Raw genomic sequence first — 22,840 nt, forward strand, 5'->3', positions numbered from 1 at the left:
TAATTTTTTTGTATTTTTAGTAGAGATGGGGTTTCGCCATGTTGGTCAGGCTGGTTTCAAACTCCTGACCTCAAGTGGTCCACCCGCCTCGGCCTCCCAAAGTGCTGGGATTACAGGCATGAGTCACCGCACCTGGCTGGAGGCCGGTCTTTGGTTTTGAGGAGTGTGTAGTACAAGAAAGCCCCAAATCAGCTGAGAGGGAAACTTACTGAAGACCCCCAGGGTGATGGGGCTCTGGGGGTGGCATCGTAAACTTGCTCGTTGGCTGTGATCATTCGTTTGAGAGCCTGGGATGTGGCCTGCGTGGTGGCGGTCACGGTGGCACAGGGCCAGAGTGCCAGGCAGCTGACAGAGCAGGCGCCTCTGGGCATCGGCAGAGTGAGCGGCCACAGCGTTCTGGGTCCGTGTGGTTGAAGCTTCCGGATAGCATTGAAGTATTGATCAGAGCTTTGCAGAGCTTGTAGACATTTATTTTATGGCTTGTTTTTTTTTTCTTTTTAAATAACAGCTTTATTAAGTATAATTCACATGGCATATAATTTGTCCTTTTAAAGTATGCAAATCAGTGGTTATTAGTATACTCAGACTTGTACAGCAGCCATTATACTGTCTACTTCCAGAACATCCCATCACCTCAAAAAGAAACCCCATCTCAATTAGCGATCCCTCCCTATCCCCTCCCCCAGCCCCTGGCAGCCACAAATCCCCTTCCTGCCCCCGTGGATGGGCCTGTCCTGGACATTTCATAGAAATGGGATCGCGCACTCTGTGGCCTTTTGTGTCTGGCCTCTCTCACTGGGCCTGAGGTCCTCAAGGTGCGTCCGCGCTGTGGCCTGTGTCAGAGCCTCCCTCCTTTTCATGGCTGGGTCTTGTTCCAGTGTCTGAAAGGACCACACTTGGTTTATCTATTCTTCCATTGCTGGGTGCTTCTGTTTGTGTTTTCACTTTTTGGCTGTTGTGAATAATACTGCTACTGGCGTTCGTGTCCAAGTTTTTGTGTGGACGCGTGTGTGCATCTTTCTTGGGTGGATACCTGGGAGTGGAATTGCTGCGTCCTATGGTAACTCCAAGTTTAACACATGAAGAAGCTGCCAAACTGTTTTCTAAAAGGGCTACAACATTTCACAATCCCACTAGCAACGTAGGAGAGTTCTAGTTTCTCTTGCCCCCACCAGAGTCGGGGTCTCATTCTCTTGCCCAGCCTGGAGCACAGAGGCATGATCATAGCTCACTGCAGCCTCCAACTCCTGGCTGGTCTCAAGTGATTCTCCCAGCTCAGCCTCCTGACTAGCTGGAACTATAGGTGCATGCCACCATGCCTGGCTAATTAAAAAAACAATTTTCGTAGAGATGGCGGTCTCACTGTGTTAGTTAGGTCAGTCTTGAACTCCTGGCCTCAAGGTTTTTTTTTTTGAGGTGGAGTCTTGCTCTGTTGCCCAGGCTGGAGTGCAGTGACATGATCTCAGCTCACTGCAACCTCTGCCTCCTGGGTTCAAGCGATTCTCGTGCCTCAGCCTCCTGAGTAGCTGGGATTACAGGCACCTGCCACCACATCCAGCTAATTTTTGTGTTTTTAGTAGAGACGGAGTTTCTCCATGTTGGCCACGCTGGTCTCGAACTCCTGACCTCAACTGATCCGCCCACCTTGGCCTCCCAAAGTGCTAGGATTACAGGCATGATCCTCTATGCCTGGCCGAGGCTTGGCATTTTTAATTTGAATTGAAAGAGAGTGGGTGCTATCATCGTTTTGATGATCGTTCAACCCCAGGAATATGCATCCCTTTCCTGAGATGCACTCTCATCCTCTACGCAGAGCAGCCAGTGAGCTGCTGGAGGGACCTTGGGTCCCAGCACAGCATTCCAGGCTGGCTCCTTTTAAATACTCATTGTTTTTATAAAAGGGATATGTAAGTATGGTTGGCGTGTGAACTACAAATGTCCCTCCATCCTGCGCCCCTGAAATGGCCTGTCTTGGTGTCGGCGCTCCTGGTCGCTGTGGTGTCACGCGTAGATCTTTGCTTCTCAGTGGCTCTGCAGTCCTTTATTTTGGTACAGATATGTGTAATTTACTTACCCATTCTCCTACTAATGAGCACTTACTTTTCTCTCTCTCTTTCTTTTTTTTTAGACAGTCTTGCTCTGTCGCCCAGGCTGGAGTGCAGTGGTGTGATCTCAGCTCACCGCAGCCTCCGCCTCCCAGTTCAAGTGGTTCTCCTGCCTCAGCCTCCTGAGTAGCTGGGATTACAGGCATGTGCCACCACACCTGGCTAATTTTTGTATTTTTGGTAGAGACGGGGTTTCTCCATGTTGGCCAGGCTGGTCTCAAACTCCTGACCTCAGGTGATCAGCCTGCTTCAGCCTCCGAAAGCGTTGGGATTATAGGCGTGAGCTACTGCGCCAAGCTACTTTTTTCTCTTTTAAACAATGCTGCTGGCCACATCCTTGCTGCCAGCCCTCCTAGGTGGGGTTGCTCAGAGTGTGTGTGCCTGTTTTATTTTTATGTTTTTGAGAGGGGGACCTGCTCTGTCGTCCAGACTGGAGTGCAGTGGCATGATCACAGCTCATTGCAGCCTCAGCCCCCTGGGCTCAAGCGATCTCTTGCCTCAGCCTCGCAAGTTGCTGGGACCACATGTGTGCACTATCACATCTGGCTAATTTTTTTTTTTTTTTAGTAGTGACGAGGTCTCGCTATGTTGTCCAGGCTGGAGTTTATTTTGAAGCGTGTTGCTCAGCTGTCCCCTGAGGTGGTCTGAATTTGTGCCCCTGAGGTGGTGTGGGACAGTCATTGTGTTGGGGACAGCTCTGGTCTCTGCCCCTCCTTATAACCTGTCTCCTCGTGCTGGTTCTTGTTTGAGTTGCCAGTTCATAGCCTTTGCCTGCTTGTTGATTTGGTGTGTTTTTTTTCTTGACTTAAAAACAAAAAAACAAACCCAAAGCTTCTCAAATTCGGCTCTCTTGCTATCTTGAGCTGGGTCCTTCTCTGGGGTGGGGCTGTCCTGGGCCCTGCAGGGTGCTGAGCAGCATCCCTGGCCTCCACCCACTGCATGCCAGGAGCACCCCCTAGTCGTGACAACCACAGACATCCCCAGACCTCCCAGTGTTCCCTGTGGACACAACTGCTTGGTTGGGCAGTGTGGGTCTGGGTGAGTGGGTTCTTTGCATCCCTGGCCTCCACCCACTCCATGCCAGCACCACCCTCAGTCGTGACAGCCATAAATGTCCCTAGACATCGGAAAGCATCCTCTGGGGGCATGATCAGCCTTGGTGGAGAACCCTGTTTTGGAATAACCCTCTCTGTACCCGGGCTATTACCACCCTATTGTGTTACCTTTTTTCTCAGTTCCTCACTTATCTTTAGTTTTATTTTTGGTGCGTTGTTACATAGGATGTTTTCAAGTTGCCAGATGTGTCCTTCCCTTTAGGGCTTCCGAGTTTGTGTCCCACTTAGAGAGGTTTCCCCCACCCTAGGAGTCCAGGAGCGTCGGCCCCTGGCTTCCACCGTGTCCTTCTGTGGTTCATGAGGACCTGCCATCTGGGGGCGGCGAGGTGGGCTGGGCTTTGTGTTTCCAACATTTCCACTCCAGCCGGCTGGGCCTGCGTACCCAGTGGGCGGCGCTCAGGTCTGGAGCTGCCTCCTTGGCTCCCCGGTTGTCAGCTGTGTGATGTAGGGCAGGCCACTTCCTGCCTGTGCCTCGGTTTCCTCTCCTGGGCAATGGGCTGGAATAGCTGTCCCTGTCTCCTCTGGTTGGTGAGCTGGTCAGCCATGTCAGGCACTCAGAGATATCCCTGCCTCCTCGGGTTGGTGGGCTGGTCAGCCATGCCAGGCACTCAGAGTCACGCCTGCATGGGGGCTCCAGGACCTCGTCATCAGCCTCTTCATCCTTACTGTCCGGTCTGTTCCAAAGGCCGCACACCCCAGAAAGACGGTGACACTCCAGAAGGTCGCTAGACCTGGCGGGCCCCAGGGCCAGGAGTGAGGGGTGGACATGCCACTCTGCACTGCTGTCCCTCTGCACCCAGGCCTTGGGGCTCCCAGACAACCATGAAATTACAAAGCAGATTTGTAGATGCATAGATTATTTTGCTAATGATTATGGTTTTAAATGGTTAATTATGGAACATCAGATACCTATAAATAAGTGTGAAACATGGACTGGTCCTTGTGTGTCTGCCAGGGGTTGCCTCCTGACTGGGTGGGAGCCTGCTTGGGGGCCCAAGTCCGCTGGCATCCCCGCTCTGTGTGGCTCCATCCCCTCGCCTGGGGGCAGTGGGCGGACAGGTGGCCTTTGCCTGTGGTGCTCCCCAGACCCTCTTGAGTGCCTGGCAAAGATGTAGGTGGGCTGCATCTCCCTTTGTGTGGAAGGTTCCAGAAGGAAGTGCCAGGTGACCAAGCCTGTGTCTGTCCTGGCTTTTCTTGGCTCTTCACCCAAACACTTTCCTGTTTTTTTTTTTTTGTTTTAATATAATTTTTTTGGACATAATTTCAGACTGACCCCCAAATTGCAAGAATAATAGAAAGAATTCCCAGACACTTTTCACCCAGGACCCCCATGTGTTGACATTCACTGCTTTGCCTTTAATCCTTTCCTCTCATTCTCTCTCCCTGCACTTCTTCCTAAACTGTCAGTGTGTGGCAGACATGACATCCCTTTACCTCTCCTTCATTGTGTATTTCCCCCAGACAAGGAATTTTTGTATCAAGTTATCAAAATCAGAAATTTACACCAATAAAATCAAATCTACAGACCCTATTCTGACTTTGCAGTAATGTCCTTAAGAGTCAGAAGAGAATCCAGGATCAACACAGCACTCACTCGTCTTGCCTGTCGGTTCCTTTTAACCTGGGGCTGCTCCTGAGTCTGTCTCTGGGTTCTCTGACTCTGATGTTTTGGGGGCGTACAGGCCGTCATTGTGTTAAATGTCCCCCAGGTGGGTTTGTCTGATGGTTCCTCAGGACCAGATTCAGGCCACACACTTTTGGCAGGAAAGTCCTAGAGCTGACATTGGGTACTTCTTAGTGTGCCCTATCAGGAGGCCCATCATGCTAATTTGTCCCGTTTCTGGTGATGTTAACCTTGATCCTTTGGTTAAGGTGGGCCCACCAGGTTTCCCCACCCTAACATTACTATTGTACCATTTGCATCTCACGGGGAGGCCAGTATAAACACGCCGTTACTCCTCAAACATTCACTGCTTGTTTCAGCAGACATTGATTCTTGCCACATGGTGGTTGTCTAGTCCTGTCATTTCTTCTGCGTTTATTAGATGATGTCTCCTATACAGGACAGCTGTCCCTTGTTCCTTTCTTATTTCTATCAGGGTGGGCTTGTGGATTCTTAACTTTGTTCAGTGGGTTATAATCCACTGCCATCACGATTTATCTGGTTGCTCAGATGGCCCCACATTTTTCCAGAAAGAGCCCAGTCAAGCTGGCTTCTGGGCTATTTGACATGTCCCCACCCTGCTCTGAGCACTTCCCAACTTTTTGGCACTGGGATGCTCCCAGCATATCCTGTAGTCTCCCTCGTGGTCGATCCCTGGGATTGACCAATCTCCAAGGAGCCCTGGTTCTGTTTGTGGAGAATGCCACTTAGAAACCAAGATCCACGTGCTCCGTGTGCTCAGTGCTACTGGGGTGTCTTTGCTTCTAGGTCCTCTAATCAGACAGAGCTGGGAAGTAGATGTGTGTACATCTTAACACATGTACATTGTGTGTATATATATGAATACACGTGTACATACAGACACCTGACATTTGTATCCATCTCTGCATCCATCTATCCACCCACCCATCCACCCATTTACTCACCTATCCATCTATCCACCTGTCCACCCACCGACCCACCCACCTGTCCATCTATCCATCTATCCATCCATCCGTCAACCCACCCACCCACCCATCCACCCATTTACTCACCTATCCATCTACCTACCTGTCCACCCACCTATCCATCTATCCATCCATCCATCCACCCACCCATCCGCCCATTTACTCAACTATTCATCTATTCATCTATTCACCTGTCCACCCACCTACCCACCCACCTATCCATCCATCCATCCATCCATCCATCCATCCATCCATCCACCCACCCATCCACCCATTTACTCACCTATCCATCTATCCACCTGTCCACGCACCGACCCACCCACCCACCTATCCATCCATCCACCATTTACTCACCTATCCATCTATCCACCTGTCCACCCACCCACCCACCTACCTACCAACCTATCCATCTATCCATCCATCCAGCCACCCACCTATCCACCCATTTACTCACCTATCCATCTATCCACCTGTCCATCCACCCACCCACCCACCCACCTATCCATCCATCCGCCCACCCACCCACCCACCCATCCACCCACCTATCCATCCACCCACCCATCCATCCACCCATTCACATATCCATCCATCCATTCATTCACCTATCCATCCATCTATCCATCTATCCGTCTGTCCATCCATCCATTCACCCACCCATTCACCTATCCATCCATCCACCTATCCATCCATCCAACCGTCCATCTGTTCATTCACCTATCCATCCATCTATCCGTCTGTCCGTCCATCTATCTATCCGTACATCCATTTATTCATCCATCCATCCATCCCTCCCTCCCCATTAATGCCCATGAGTTCACACTGAAACCTCTAGTTCCAGCCCCACACCCAGGGTCCCTTGCCATCTTTCCCCATCGTTATTTGTAACTCCCTTGGCTGACAGTGAGAATCCACCCACTGCCTACCATAAAAGCATCCTCCAGGGTAGGAGCCAATATTTCTTTTTTGTTTATCTCAAAGACATACAGTCCCAAACTGTATTTAAAAGTTTACATGGATTAGTTCTTCCGTTTTTTTCCCCCTTCTTTACTGTGGTTATATTGTTTGCTTGAAAAAAGGTTTGGTTTACTTGTTTTTGTTTGTGTTTTGGACAAGGATTTTCCTCCTCAACTCTTGCTGATTTTAGTTGCCTGTTGATTGATTTCTTGATTCAACATACGTGATGTAGTGTATAGAACATTAGCATGGTTCCAGAGTCAGGACTGCACAAAAAGGCATGGGCGGAGAAGTGTCATCAACCCCCTTCCTCCTTCCCATTCCTGCCCACCCCCTGCAGGAAAGGAATCTCATTAGTCTCTGGCTCAGCCTTTCAGGGCAGCTCAAAGAAGCAGATGTGTATTTTTTTAATGTCCCCTTCTTTTTTTTTTTTTGAGACAGAGTCTTTCTCTGTTGCCCAGGCTGGAGTGCAGTGGTGTAATCACAGCTCATTGCAGCCTTCACCTTCTGGGTTCAAGTGATCCTGCCACTTCGGCCTCCTGAGTTAGCTGAGACCACAGGTGTGTGCCACCATGCCCAGCTAATTTTTTAATGTTTTTATACAGAAATACAGGGTCTTGCTGTGTTGCCCAGGCTGGTCTCAAACTCCCGGGCTCAAGTGGGCTCCCAAAGCGCTGGGATTACAGGTGTGAGCCACTGTGCCTGGCCTTATACCTTTTCTTTTGCATGTGAAAGTGGCACTGTGCTCTGTTCACTTAGCTGTGTGTCCTGGAAACCACTTCATTGGCCAGGGAGCTCTTCCCAGCTCCCCTGCACAGCTGCATAGTGTTCCCTGCAGGGATGCAGCGAAGTCCACCCAGTGTCTCTTCTGCATGCAGGTATTTAGTTTGTTTCCAGGCTCTTACGGTGGCAAACTGTGCTGCCGTGAGTAACTTGGTGTATATGGATTTTCACATTGGTGGAAGGGTATCTTCATGGTATATTTTCGCAAGTGGGATTGCTGGGTCAGAAGTGCAGACATATTTTGTTAGCTTTTATGCTAAACACCCATGCAAGTCCTGTTCCGCCAGCTGTGTCGTCTGGGAGGGCCTGGTTCCCCTGCCTCGCCAGCAGGGTGTGCTGTTCCCTGCCTCGCCAGCAGGGTGTGCTGTTCCACGTCTAAATACTTGCCAATCCCAGTGCTGAGAAATGGGAGCTCAGTGGAGTTTTAATGATTGTTCCTGTACTTATGAGTGGTGATGAACATCTTGTTGTGATTAAAGCTGTTTTTGTATCTTTTCTGTGAGCTGTATCTTCATGCTTTTCACTTACTTTTTTCTATTGGATATTTGACCTTTTCCTTCTAACTTGAAACTCCAATATGTGAACCTTTGTGGTATGTATTGCAAATATTTTGTTTGTTTTTGTTTGTTTGTTTGTGTTTGTTTTTTTGGAGACTGAGTCTCGCGCTGTTGCCCAGGCTGGAGTGCAATGGCACAATCTCAGCTCATTGCAACCTCCGCCTCCCAGGTTCAAGCAATTCTCCTGCCTCAGCCTCCTGAGTAGCTGGGATTACAGGCGTGTGCCACCATGTCCAGCTAATTTTTATATTTTTAGTAGAGATGGGGTTTTGCCATGTTGGTCAGGCTGGTCTCGAAATCCTGACCTCAGGTGATTCACTGGCCTTGGCCTCCCAAAATGCTGGGATTATAGGCTTGAGTCACCTCGCCCAGTGCAAATATTTTCCCTCGTTCTCTGGATTGCCTTTTGACTTTGTTATTGGTGGTTGGTTTTCTTTTGCCCTGCAGAATGTTTTTTTTCTTTCTCCTTTACTTTCCTTTCTCTCTCCTTTCTCTCCCCTTTCTCTCTCCTTTCCTTTCCTTCTTTCTTTCCTTTCTTCTTTCTTTCTTTTCATTTTCTTTCTCTTTATTCTCTTTCTTTCGAGACGAGGTCTTACTATGTTGCCCACGCTGGTCTCAAACTCCTGGGCTCAAGCAGTCTTCCTGCCTTGGCCTCCCAAGCAGCTGAAATTACAGGTGTGAGCCTGTAATTAATTAGCCACACCTGGCTAATCAAAAAAATAGTTAGCTGGGCACGGTGGCTCACACCTGTTGTCCCAGGACTGTGGGAGGATCACTTGAGCCCAGGAGTTTGAGACCAGCCTGGGCAACATGGTGGGACCCCCATCTCTACAAAAAAGAAAAAAAAGTTAGCCAGGCATAGTGGTGTATGCCTGTGGTCCCGCCTACTCAGGAGGCTGAGGTGGGAGGATTGCTTGAGCCCAGGAGTTCAAGGCTGCCGTGAGCTATGATCACACCACTGTACTCCAGCCTGAGTGACAGAGCAAGACCCTGTCTCAACAAAAGTCACATTTCTGAGTCTTTAATTTCTTTGCCTCTCGATTAGAGGTGTGGTTGGAAAGCCCTTTCCGTCTCTGGGGCTGGAGAGGAGTTTACCTCGTTTTTTTCTGGCTCTCGTATGATTCTTCCTTTACACTCACGTTCCGATTCCACCGCCGTTCATTCTTGCAGATGGTGCGAGGTGGGACCTGACTTTATTGTTTTCTAAATGGCTACCCCGCTGTCCCAGCTCCATTGATTAAAAAAATCCCTGCTTGGGCCAGGCAGGGTGGCTCACACCTGTGATCCTAGCACTTTGGGCCCAGGCGGGCAGATCACCTGAGGTTGGGAGTTCGAGACCAGCCTGACTAACATGGAGAAACCCCATCTCTAATAAAAATTAGCTGGGTGTGGTGGCGCATGCCTGTAATCCCAGCTTCTTGGGAGGCTGAGGAAGGAGGATTGCTTGAACCCGGGAGGCGGAGGTTGTGGTGAGCCAAGATTGTGCCATTGCACTCCAGCCTGGGCAACAAGAGCAAGACTCTGTCTCAAAATAAATAAATAAATAAATAAATAAATCCCTGCTTGGCCAGGTGCAGTGGCTCACACCTGTAATCCTAGCACTTTGGGAGGCTGAGGTGGGTGGATCCCTAGAGGTCAGGAGTTTGAGACCAGCCTGGCCAATATGGTGAAACCCCGTCTCTACTAAAAATACAAAAATGAGCTGGGCGTGGTGGTGGGCACCTGTAATCCCGGCTACTTGGGAGGCTGAGTTAGGAGAATCGCTGAACCCGGGAGGTGGAGGTTGCAGTGAGCTGAGATCGTGCCACTGCCCTCCAGCCTGGGTGACAAGAGCGAGACCCCGTCTAAAAAAAAGTCCCTGTTTACCCTACTGCCTTGGGAAACCCCCTGTGTTCCCCACACAGTCTCCGTATATGCCTGAGTCTGTGTTTGGTCTTCCTTATCTCTCCACAGCAGGTCTGCCCCCTGGGTTGTTGGCCACGGTCAGATGCTCAGCCGCTTGAGAATACTGTCTCCTGCCTGGGCACATCTGGCTCCCCTCTGCGCGTCCTGTTTAGTATTATTTTTTAGGGTTTGTGCATTTCTCTGTGTTCTTTGGTACACAAATGCTTCTTTGAAGTTAATACGGGGCAGTAATGCTGGCACTGGGGATGGCTAGGGCGGTGGGTGGCGTGTGTCCTGGAGGGCGGGTGTGCTGGCAGAGACTTGGGGATGAGGTTAAGGATTCTCCTAAGTCCTTTTCTTCTGGGGGAAGGAGACTTGTGGGAACCCCTCCAGTGCAACCGCCTCGCCATTTCCACACACCGGCCCCTGGCACTTTCCACCATTCGCGTGCCCGGCTCCCAGCCCTTGCCCTGCCACAGGCCCTCGCTCCCTCCTCACCCGGCCTGGAGTGCATGGCCCACAGTGGGCCTGTTCTCACCGCGCATCCCACCAGCTCCTTGGCCCTTCTCAGCCCTTGCTGCCCCCCGGGCTCATGCACCTCTACCCACGATCCAGAGATGGATCGTCAGGCCCAGGGGTCCAGGCCCACCCCAGCCCGGCAGCTTCCTAGAGCAATGCCCTCAGCCAGGCATGTTGTCTGGGGACGCTCGGCAGTGTCTAGAGACAGCCGGTCTCTGTGACCCGGTGTGCACGTGTGCTGCCGTGCACGTTTCAGCTCCCCAGTTTCATGTAGTTGAGAACGCTTGGCTGTGAGATGCAGCACGGCTCTGTGCTCCCTGGGAGTCCCTGTACCCCTGTGCGGTGAGCGTGAGAAGTCACCCACAGAGGGGCAGGAAGGCGGTTATATTTTAGTGGTCATAGGTGGGCAGTACCCCTGGGTGTTGGGCAGAGGCCACCCCTGCTCCCCTCCGGAATACACTCCCTACTGTCCAGGCAGCCCTCAGATTACAGCTCCCAGCCTGACCCCAGAGACATGAAAATATGGGACAGACGTAAGGCTTTGGTGCCGGAACCAGGAGCATCCCGGGCAAAGTGAGACGAGCTGGTCACCCCTTGCACAGTCTCCCACTTCCCCAGGCTTTATTCTCCCACCCCCTGGAACTGGTAACCCTTCTAGAGTACCTGTGTAGTGTCTTCCTTTTCTGCGCGCTCTGTGTGTGCTGGCCTGTCCTGCGGCCGTCACCTGGCAGATAGCTGCTGTCCCAGGGATCCAGCACAAAGCTTGGAGATGCGTCTGTGCAGTCCACTCCGTGGCTGCGTGTGGAGTTGATGGTGGTCTTCTGTCGCCTCGTGACATCTGAGGCTACAGGAGTGGCCTGTAGAGGTGTTGCTGGCCAGGTGGGACAAGCATGGAGAACATGGATGCCCGGGGCAGCTGGCAAGAAGGGGCAGGTGCTTTTGAAAGAAGAGATGTTACCAAACTGTCCTTCCCAGCGGTGCTGCCAGGCCACTGGGGCATAGATCAGTGTGGGCACCTGTTTCTCCATGGCCTCTGTGACCCGCCGTGTCATTGGACTTGCTGGTCTGTGGCTGAGCGAGCCTCCTGAGTGACAGGATGGTGACAGCTGCCACTTAGGGGACCTCATTGAGCTTCCGAAGACCCCACGAGGAGGGTGTTAACATGGGGAGCCCCCTTTACAGATGAGGAAACTGAGGCCCAGAGGTGGGGGCCTCGCCCTCCTCTGGGCCTCATGGTGGGTGGTGAGGGTTCACCTTCCTTTATTTGCATGTGGATATCCAGTTGTCCCAGCACTGTTTGTTGAAACACCTTTTCTTTCTGCATTCAGTGGTCTTGGGACCAGGCCTTGGGGGACTGTGCTCTGTACCATGTCCCCACCCAGGACCTCCCTCTGAGGTCGCTCTTAGAGGCTACAGGGCCACGGGGGAGAAGGTCCCCACCATTCTCCAGTGGCCGCCTCGCCACACAGCTGGGAGGGATGTGGGGTAAGAGCCCCCTGCTTGGCACTGGCCCTGGGTGTCTAAGTGGTACGGGGGGCAGGGGTCGCCCCTGCAGTCACTGCGTCCTCCTCTGGCGGAGGTGAGTGGTGATGCTGGGTCACAAGAGGTGGCTTCTCATCCCAGTGGTCTCGCGCTGCACTTCAGGGCCTCCATCACCTGATCTGGGGGCTGTGGGGGTCCTGGCAGAGGGCTCATGGGTAGGGGACAGTTTTTGATGTTCTCTTAGTAAAGGACAGAGAAGAAGGATGGGGGGCTGGTGGTGGGGGCAGGGAGCCAGGATGGTGCTGGTCCCGCCTCCCTTCCTTCCATCCCTGCTGCAGGCCTGCCTTCTTCATGCCTGGCTCCCCGCAGCCTCTCCCTGTCCCCGTCTGTCTCGCCACTACTGGAACCCCACCCTGCCTCTGGGTAGTGTGCCACCCCATCCTCAGAGCGGAACCCCCATCCCCTGGGCTTGTGGGGACCTCACTTCCTGCTGTTTCCCTGCAGCCCGCGGCCGTTCTCCTGCTCCTCCCACCCCTCCTTGCTGTCCTTCTTGGCAGTCCAGGCCCCTCCACCGCATCTTTCTGACTCGTGTTGCCACATCATGTGCCCCGGCTGGGGTTTTATCTCCCTGGCAACTGGAAATGTGTTGGTTAAGATATGATGAGTTAGGCCAGGTGTAGTGGCTCATGGCTGTAATCCCAGCACTCTGGGAGGCCGAGGCAGGTGGATCACCTGAGGTCAGGGGTTCAAGACCAGCCTGGCAAACATGGTGCAGCCTGGCAAACATGGTGAAACCCCATTTCTACTAAAATTACAAAAATTAGCTGGGCATGGTGGCACACGCCTGTCATCCCAGCTACTTTGGAGGCTGAGGCGGGAGAATTGCTTGAACCTGGGAAGCGGAGGCTGCAGTGACCTGAGATCATGCCGTTGCACTCCAGCCTGGGCAACAGAGCGAAACTCCATCTCAAAAAAAAAAAAAAAGATATGGTGAGTTAAGAGGGTAACCAGCCCTGGAGCTGACAGCCTGGGTTAGCACCTCTGGGACTTGGGACGGCCTCCATGTTCTGCTCTGTGAAGTGGGAGTGACAGCAGTGCTTTCCCATGGGGCTGCTGGGAAGTGACTCAACGAGGATCACCAGCAAGGGGACACCAGAGCGGGCCCCAGCCACCTCCTGGCAGAAGCATGGGGCTCACAAGGCGGCGCGGGGGTGGTGGGGACCAGGTACAGACCTGGGCAGGGACCTGGGCGGAACAGGGGAGGCAGAATCTTCTAGAAGGGCCTTGGGGGAGGGCCCTGCCCCCACCACCCCTCGTGAGCACCCCCTGCCAACCTCCATCTCCCATTTGAGAGTTGGGGAACGTAGCAAAGTTATCTCAGGACTGGAATATGAATGGCAGCTCTTGGCCAGGCTCTGCCATATTGGAGAGGGTTCTAGAAGGTCCTGGAAGCTCACTGGCTCCTCTGTCATTTTCGGCATGGTTTTGGCCTCTCCTCTTCTCCCTTGCTTCATTGCTGTGATGTCAAGCATCTCTTCCCATGACCGTTGACTCTCTTTGTATCTTCTTTGGAGAAATGTTTGCTCCATCCTTTGCCCGTGTTGTTCTGTTAGGTCGTTTGTCTTTTGTTGAGTTGCAAGAGTTGTTGACATGTTCTGGATGCAAGTTCCTTATCAGATAATGTTTTGCAAATATATTTTCTCCTGTTTTCTACATTGTCTTTTCACTTTCTCTCTCTTTTTTTTTTTTTTTTTTTTTTTAGACAGAGTATTGTTCCATCTCCTAGGCTGGAGTGCAGTGGCACAAACATAGCTCACTGCAGCCTCCAACTCCCAGGCTCAACCGATCCTCCCACCTCAGCCTCCCGAGTAGCTGGGACTACAGGTGTGCACCACAATGCCTGGCTAATTTTTTTCTTCTTTATTTTTTGTAGAGATGGCATCTTGCTGTGTTGCCTAGTCTGGTCTTGAACTCCTGTGCTCAAGTGATCCTCCCACCTCGGCCTGCCAAAGTGCTGGGATTATAGACGTGAGCTGCCATGACCAGCCAAGTCTTTTCACTTTCTTGAGGCCTTTGCAAACAGTTTTTCTTTTTCCACATGCACTTTTGGTGTTTTAGCCAGAAATCTTGCCTGATCCAAAGCCACGAAGGTTTAATCCTATGGTTTTCCTAAGAGTTGGGTAGTTCTGAGCTGGGTATACTAGCTCACATCTATATGCCCAATGCTTTGGAAGGGTGGGTTGGGAGGATTGTTTGAGGCCAGGAGTTTGAGACCAGTGTGGGCAGCATAGGAAGATACTGTTGGTACAAAAAGTTTTTAAAAAGAGTTTTGTAGTTTGGGCACTTACATTTAGATCTATGACCTATTTGGAATTAGTATAAATATATGGTGTGAGGTAAGGGTCCACCTTCATTTTTTGTGTGTGAATATCCAGCTGTCCCAGCACTATTTGTTGAAAAAACTGTTCTTTATGCATTGAGTGGTCTTGGCACTCTTGTTGAAAATCACCTGACTTTAAGTGTGTGGGTTTATTTCTGGACTCTCAGCTTTCTCCCGTTTATCTAATGTCTGTACTTATGCCAGTACCATGCTGTCTTGATTACTGTAGGTTCATAACCGTGAATTATTTTTTGTCTAGTCTTGAGTGTAGACGTTAAGGAAAAATAATATGGTTCTTACATTAACATATAGGGACCCAGATTAGCTGATGAGACTACAGCCTTCTTAGTTGGGATCCAGAAAACCCTGGCTGTTCCCTGCCTCCTTGTTTCTTCTTTCTCTTTTTTTTTTTTTTTTTTCTTTTTTGAGACAGAGTCTTACTCTGTCACCCAGACTGGAGTGCAGTGGTGCAATCTCAACTCACTGTAACCTCTGCCTTCTGGGTTCAAGCGATTCTCCTGCTTCAGTCCCCTGATTAGCTGGGACTACAGGCATGTACCACCACACTCGGCTAATTTTTTTTTTTTTTAATATTTTTAGTAGAGACAGGTTTTCACCGTATTGGCCAGGCTGGTATCGAACTCCTGACCTCGTGATCTGCCCGCCCTGGCCTCCCAAAGTGCTAGGATTACAGGCGTGAGCCACCGTGCCTGGCCCCTGCCTTTTTTTTTTTTTTTTTTTTAAAGACAGAGTTTCGCCGTGTTGCCCAGGCTGGAGCGCAGTAGCATGATCTCGGCTCACTGCAGCCTCTGCCTCCCAGGTTCAAGCAATTCTCCTGCCTCAGCTTCCTGAGTAGCTGGGACTACAAGTAGATGCCACCACGCTCAGCTAATTTTTGTATTTTTAGTAGAGACGGGGTTTTGCCATGTTGGCGAGGCTGGTCTCAAACTCCTGACCTCGAAAGATCTGCTCACCTTGGCCTCTCAAAGTGCTGGGATTCCAGGTGTGAGCCACCGCTCCCGGCCTATTCCCTGCTTCCTTTATTGAGCCATGCCACCTTCCTCAGTTGGATTTTGGTATCAGTAAGGATATGAAGGTTTTGGTGACATATTTCTAAATAAGAGGCTGTTTCCCTAGGATGCAGAGGTTGGTGACAAATGTCAGCTTTTCAGTTCTTTCACTCAAGAAGGATCTGCAGCTTGAATTCAGCAGATTTGGTCTTCAGTGGGGCCTGGAAGTGGAAGGGATGTGGTGGTGTGCACTTGGTGTTCTGGTCACCTTGGCTCTTTCACGGCCTGACTCTCCTCTTCCAGTGAAAACCTGCTATGCCCTGAGCTTCAGAGGACAGAGGTCCAGGTGGTTGTTTGGTTTGGTCTTTTTAACTTTTTATTTTGAAATAATTTTAGACTCACTGAACTGTTGCAAAGATAGCACAGAGCGTTCCTGTGTACCTTTCACTCAGCCCCTAATGTGAGCATCTTATGTAAGCACAGAATGCTCAGAATCAGCCCATTCCACACTACCGTGCAGTTTGCTCAACTCCAGATTCTTTCATTTTTGAGTCAGAGCCTGGCTGTGTCTCCCAGGCAGGAGGGCAGCGGCTCCATCTCAGCTCACTGCAGCCACTGCCTCCCACGTTCAAGCGATTCTCCTGCCTCAGCCTCCCGAGTAGCTGGGATTACAGGTGCCCACCATCACACCTGGCTAATTTTTGTATTTTTAGTACAGACGGGGTTTCACCATGTTGCACAGGCTGGTCTCGAACTCCTGACCGCAAGTGACCCACCTGCCTCGGCCTCCCAAAATGCTGGGATTACAGGCGTGAGCCACTGCGCCTGGCCCTCGATTGCATTTCACATGTTCTCTCAGGAAAGCCATCTGTGTGTTTGTTTTATCCTGTGGGTTGTAACGTGATGCTGTCATTTATCCTGGTGCTGAGGTAGGTGGTCCTCGTTTTGGCCATCGGGAGCCCCTCGCGTGTCCTTTCTGCCTGCTCCCGTCCTGTCAAGGCTTCCCTTCCTCTCAGGTCCTGCAGGGCGATCTGGCTCAGCTTGTATATTCTGCCCCAGCCCTGGAATTGACCATGTGTCCTGCAAGGCGCCCTGGTTCCTCATAGTGGAGAATGAGATTTACATACCGTGGCCTGGGTGCTGGCCGTGCTCGATGCTGTTGGGGCATCATTGCTTCTAGGTTTTCTTTGTTGACAGGGCTTGGAAGTAGGAACGCTAACCCATGTGTATATGCACATCTGTATCTATCTCACTGTCTCTTTTCCAAAGCTCCTGAGTTCATACTCATAGGATGCTAGAGCGTTCATGTCGTGGGCCCGTCTGAGGCTTTGGGTGTCTACCCCCAACCTGTAAGGGGTACGCAGAGCCCCTGGAAAAAGGAGGACCTTCCTGTGGGGCTGAAGACTTGGGTGGGAGGCAGGAAATGACATGTCCCTTTTGAAGGCCACTTGGGGCTTGTGGCCGTGGGAGAGGCAGGCAGGGCCGGGCACTGGGCCATACCGGGTCAGGTAACCTCGCCAGGCGTGCAGGTGAGAGGATCCCTTCCTTCTGGTTCAGAGACTCCTGTTTTTTGGACCCATGCCCAGCCCCAGGAAAGAGGTGGGCAGTGTGGTCTGGTGCAGGCCCAACTTTCTGAACCCACCCTAGGGTCAGCCCTGGGGGCTCCGGTGACCGGCAGCCCCATAGCCAAGAGCACCTCCTTTTGGGGGGTTCTTGGGGGCCAAGTTCTGTGGTCCCCAGGCCTCTGTGCTGTGGTGCCGCTGTCTCCTCCCTGATTCCTGCCGGTGGTCTCTTCTTCCGCCCCACCTGCGGGTCTTGGCGGAGGGGCTCGCAGAGCCAGCACTGTATCTGAGGCTGCCCTCAGGGTCAGCACATGCGGGGCAGTGGCTGTTATGTAATCGGTAGCTCATGCTGTTTGGGGGCGTTGTCGTCCGATGCCTTGGGCTGTCACTGCAGGCTTCTGTCATGCTGCGGTGGGCTCCCCTTGCCAGTTCTATTCCTAGTGCCCAGATCTGCCCAGAAGCCGCAGCAGGGTTGACAGGCTGGGCCCATGGCAGGATGCAGTCAAACCTAAACCACCTGGGTCTTCCCCTCCTGGCAGTTAATAGAACTTACTTTTTGAAGCAGTTTTAGATTTACAGAGAATTTGGGCAAGTGGTAGTGAGAGTTCCTGTCTCTCCCTGCCACGCCCCACCCGTTTTCCTTGTGGGAACAATATCCTGCCTATTGTGGCGCATTTGTCTCTTGATTAACACGTTATTAATGACACTTCACACTTCATTCGGATTGCCTCTGCTTTCCCCTAATGGACTTTTTTCTGTCCCAGGGCCCCCCACACCGGGATTCCTCGTGGCCTGCAGCCGTCCCAGGATCCCTTGTGGCCTGTGGCCGTCCTGGAATCCCTCGTGGCCCATGGCCGTCTCCTCAGGCTCCTCTGGGCTGGGACCACTCCCTACACGTTCCCTGTGTTTTGTGCCTGGACAGTGTTGAGGGGGCTGGCCAGGCAGATGGTAGGGCGCCCCTCGATTGGGGTGTGTCTGGCGTTTTGCTCAGGCTAGCACGGGGTGGAGGCTGTTGGGAGGACTTCAGAGGTAAGGGCTCTTCTCGTCACATCCCGGCGAGCGTCAGGACGTGGGCCATCAGCAGGACGGGGTTGGAGCCGTGTGGCTGTTGCTGCTGCCCTGACGGCCTAGCTGCAGGGGTTCTTCATCCTCTCCCCGGGACGCTGTCCCCCGACTTTCCATTTGTGCACTGATGGAAGGAAGTCACCGCATAGCCCATGCGTAAGGAATGGGGAGCTGCCTGGGCTCCAACCCCTCGTCTTCCCTCCTGGAGGGGCAGTGGAGGCAGGCTAGCCCGGCCTCTCATCTATTGCGGATGGGGACCAGGGTGGACAGAGGCCTAGGCTCGGGCTGTGCCTTGAGAACTGGGGCCTGGCCTCAGCCCCAGAGCCTCCAGCCTCCCAGCTTGGAGTGGGCGCTTTTGGGGCCCCAGAGAGGGAGGGCAGAAGGACCCGTGGTCTTGGTAGCACTGGGCTGAGGTCTGTCCAGCTGAGAGCCTCAGGGTCTGGTGGCTTCCGCTTCCGTGCCTTCTTGACCAAGTGCTGAGAGTGGGGGTGGCCCGTCGTGCAGCGGGGGAGAGAGCTGTACAAAGAGACAGTTACTTGTGGCAGAGGAGAACCAGGATCCCATGGGAACCTGGTGGCAGCCAGGAGCAGCAGGTCACAGGGGAGAGGCCTGGGTGGCCCCTGGGAGTGGACAGGCGCTTGCCTCTGCTGAAGTCAGGGAGGTGCCCTTTGCTGCTATGACAAATGGCCGCAGACACAGTGGCTGAAAACAGCACCCGTTCATTCTCTCCTGTGCCTGGAGGAGAGAAGTCTGACATGGGCCTCCCTGGGCTAAACTCATGGTGTGGGCAGGGCCGTTCCTTCTGGAGGCTCCTGGAAACAGTCCATTCCTTTCCTTTCCCAGCATCTAGAGGCGTCCTCATCCCTCAGCTTGGGGCCCTTCCTGCCCCTTCACAGCCACAGCGCAGCCTTTTCCAGGCCTTGACTCTCACCTTCTGGCTTCCTCGCATGAGGAGGCTGTGAGGACATTCGGCCTCCCGGATCATCCCCTATCTCAAGATGCCTAACTCAGTCCTAACCGCAAAGCCCCTGTTGCCATGGAAGGTGAAATAGTCCCAGGGTCTGGGGTTAGGACGGGGACATCTTTGGGAACCATTGTTCTGCTGCCTGCAGCTGCGTGGAGGGATTCTGGTCCTCAGGTTCAGCTGGCGACAGTGTCAGGGGTAGGCCTGGGCAGGTGGGAGAGGTCGTGAAGCCCTTTGCAGGGCACTTGGCCGCTCATCTGGCGCAGGGGAAGAGGCGCAGCCCGCGGCCCGGCGCTCCAGGACCTGCTGTTCCCTTCCTACCCGGGGTGGGGCCTGTGGGAAGATACGGAAGTCGGGTGAATGAGCCGTGCCCAGTGATTTTAAAAAGCAGATTAAAATAACATAGAAAATGTCAGAGCTCATTGCGCGCTCTAGGGCATTTGTGAAACTTGCATTATTTATTTTTTTGAGACAGGGTCTCGCTCTGTCGCCCAGGCTGCAGCCTTGAACTCCTGGGCTCCAGCGATCCTCCTGAGGAGCTGGGACCACAGGCACGTGCTACCACACCCGGCTAAGTGTTTTGTTTTGTTTTTGAGACAGAATCTGGCTCTGTCGCCCAGGCTGTAGTGCAGTGGCACGATCTCGGCTCACTGCAAGCTCCACCTCCTGTGTTCACGCCATTCTCCTGCCTCAGCCTCACGAGTAGCTGGGACTACAGGCGCCTGCCACCACGCCTGGCTAATTTTTTGTATTTTTAGTAGAGACGGGGTTTCACCGTGTTAGCCAGGATGGTCCAATCTCCTGACCTCATGATCCGCCCACCTTGGCCTCCCAAAGTGCTGGGATGACAGGCGTGAGCCACCGTACCTGGCCTAAGTTTTAAATTTTTTGTAGAGATGGAGTCTCACCACGTTGGCCAGGCTATTGAGACTCCTGGCCTCAAGTGATACTCCCTCATCATCCTCCCAAAGTGCTGGCATTACAGGTGTGAGCCACCGCACTACTTGGTGTTATTTAAAAGTCCTGGTGAATTGTAAAAAGTGTACAACTTTGGGAGGCCGAGGTGGGTGGATTACAAGGTTAGGAGTTCGAGACCAGCCTGGCCAGCATGGTGAAACCCCGTCTCTACTAAAAATACAAAAAATTAGCTGGGCATGGTGGCACACACCTGTAGTCCCAGCTATTCGGGAGGCTGAGGCAGGAGAATTGCTTGAACCCGGCAGGCGGAGGTTGCAGTGAGCCGAGATCGTGCCACTGCACTCCAGCCTGGGTGACAGAGCGAGACTCCGTCTCAAAAAAAAAAAAAAAAAAGTACAACAAAACCAGGGCCCCACGGGGCGAGCTTCTCTGCCCTGGAGGTTGGGCCCGCCGAGGGGACCTTAGAGTGCTTCTGAAGTGAGAGTTGGCATTAGCTGAGCAGAAGGAAGCAGGGGGCAGCCTGAGCTGAGAGCCAGCACCGGTGGAGCTCTGAGACGAGGGCTCGCAGGCCTGGGCACCCACCAAGCCCCAGGTGTGCCAAGTCCAGTGGGAGCTGCAGGTCAGGTTGTGAAAGTCCTTTTTTTTCCCTAGACGTAGTCTTGCTCTGTCACCCGGCTTGGAGTGCAATGGCGTGATCTCGGCTCACTGCAACCTCTACCTCCCAGGTTCAAGCGATTCTCAAGCCTCGGCCTCCTGAGTAGCTGGGACTACAGGTGCACATCACCACGCCTGGCTAATTTTTGTATTTGTAGTAGAGACGGGGTTTCACCATGTTGACCAGGCTGGTCTCGAACCCCTGACCTCAGCTGATCTGCCTGCCTCGGCCTCCTAAAGTGCTGAGATTCCAGATGTCAGCCACCGTGCCCCGCCATGAAAGTCTTGATATTGGCCGGGGTGGTGGCTTATGCCTGTAATTCTAGTACTTTGGGAACCCAAGGCAGGAGGATCACTTGAGGCCAGGAGCTCGAGGCCAGCCTGGACACTATAGTGAGATCCTGTCTCTTAAGAAAAATAAAAATAAAAAAGTCTTGGTGTCACATCCAAAGTTTGGAGTTCCGTTCCGCATCCATCCTACAAGTGTCTGAGCGTCTCTGTGTCCAGGACTAAGTTCAACGCCTGGGCTGTGCCTTGGCCCCTGTGCGGTCGCAGCCCGTGCCTCCCTCTCTCCCTGTGCTCTGCCTCTCGGAGTTGGGGGGTGGGGGAAAAACTGGGGCATTTTCTGCACTTTTCCCCTTGGAGGAAGCAAAACTTCTTGAAAATCTCTCAGTAGCTGTCTGCGTCTTAAGGCCTCCAGAAGCTTCTTTGGTTTCATTTGACTGTTCACGGATACTCTCGCTGACTTGGCCCCTGGATTTTAGGAGCTATGCTTAAAATGGGCCCTCATTGGAAAACTTGACTGGGTAAAGTGCTTATAGTTACGGATTTTTGTGTTGTTAAAAATTGACAAGAATGTGGAAAATCTGAATAAAGGCAAGCATCCTCGGGCTGCGTGCAGCTGGTGGGAGTCGAATTTAGAATTAAAACTTGAGCGTGCAATCAATTTAGTTAATCATGCTTTTATTTGCATGTTTTAGGAACCATCACCGTTGCTGCAGGCACCTGACAAATCCTAGCGAATTTTTGGAGCGTCTCCACCCAGGAAACTCGCCATCCAGAAGTAAGTAACACGGGCCCGGCCCCCAGGTGGCCCCACAGCACCAGGGACTGGAAGGCTGTGGCCTCTTCCCTGGGTGGCCCGCCAGGGAGAAGGTGGTGGCCTGCCCGGCCCTGAATTCCCGGGACGTCCAGGCGCAAGCTGTGCTTAGACGGGAGCCTGCGGGCCATAGTAGGGAGGTTCTTCTGCAAGTTTCTTCATGAAGCCTGTCTGCTTTGGGCTTGCATCTCGCCCTTCGGCATCGAACCGCCCGACCCTCACTTCTAGAAACCGGAAAAGCTGTGGCTCCTCCTGCATTTCGGGTGACACTGGGGTTTCCCAGGACCCACTACCCTGTCTGCATTGTCCCTGGGGACACCTGAGCTCAAGGGGCGTTCCCCCACACACTGTCAGAAGTGGGGAGCGGTTAGAGCAGGGGTCTCTAAAAATGGGAGACTCATTTTTAAATGCCTTGGAGATAGTTCCACGGCCCGGCTGCCCCGGGTTTAGTTCCTTTTCTTGTGCCTTTCTTATAAGCCAAGGACGGCGGGCTTAAAGAGGTGCCTCTGGTGGCAGCCCAGGGGGACCACTCAGGAGAAGAGAGAGAATGACCTCATCCCTTCTGGCCACACCCACAGGGCCCGGGTGACCCAGCGGAGGGTGTCAAGTGTGGGATGAGCAGTGCAGTGTCTTTCCGTCAAGGCGGAGGTGGCAGGTGGCAGTGGCAGCGGCGGCCGGCAGAGCACCGGGGCAAGGCTGCCTCATGCGGCGTCGCCCTTGGATTCTGTGCCGCTTCCCTGTGCAGAGGGAGGAAGGCGCCCGTCCAGGGCCCCTTGTAGCTAACGAGGGCTAGTGTGGACTTGAGCTGGGGCCCTTGAGTCATTTGTGGGTGCCTTTTCTGTTCTACCACGATTAGGACCTTGAGGAGGGTGGTAGAGCCCAGCCTCCTTTGGGAAGTCATAAAGTGTAAGGGAAGAGGCTCTGGGCACGTGGTTGGCAAACTATGGCCCCTGGACCCATCTGGCCCCCTGTTTTTGTAAATAAAGTTTTATTGGCACGTGGCTGTGTCCATTTGCCTGTGCATTGTCCCTGGTTGCCTTCTCCTCACAGTGGGAGAAGTGAATAGCTGGAACAGAGGGCGTGGCCTGCGCATCTGGAGATATTTCCTGTCTGGGCCTGTGCAGAAAACCATGCGCCTCCTCTTGTCCAGGTTAACTTACTGCTGGCTGGGGCAGGATG

The 22,840-nt window shown here is 52.8% G+C and overlaps 1 protein-coding gene across 10 annotated transcripts in view; it reads left to right on the forward strand.

Moving 5' to 3' along the window:
* KDM4B (lysine demethylase 4B) overlaps window positions 1–22,840 on the forward strand; it is a 183,955-nt gene that overhangs the window by 26,332 nt on the left and 134,783 nt on the right. For all 10 annotated transcript variants that reach the window (XR_010138546.1, XR_010138548.1, XR_010138547.1 and 7 more), the window contains exon 2: window positions 21,543–21,625. The gene's annotated coding sequence lies outside the window, so the exon portion shown is untranslated. The remainder of the gene's footprint in view (window positions 1–21,542; window positions 21,626–22,840) is intronic.

This window comes from Pongo abelii, chromosome 20, assembly GCF_028885655.2.
Source record: "Pongo abelii isolate AG06213 chromosome 20, NHGRI_mPonAbe1-v2.0_pri, whole genome shotgun sequence".
Lineage (NCBI taxonomy): Eukaryota > Metazoa > Chordata > Mammalia > Primates > Hominidae > Pongo > Pongo abelii.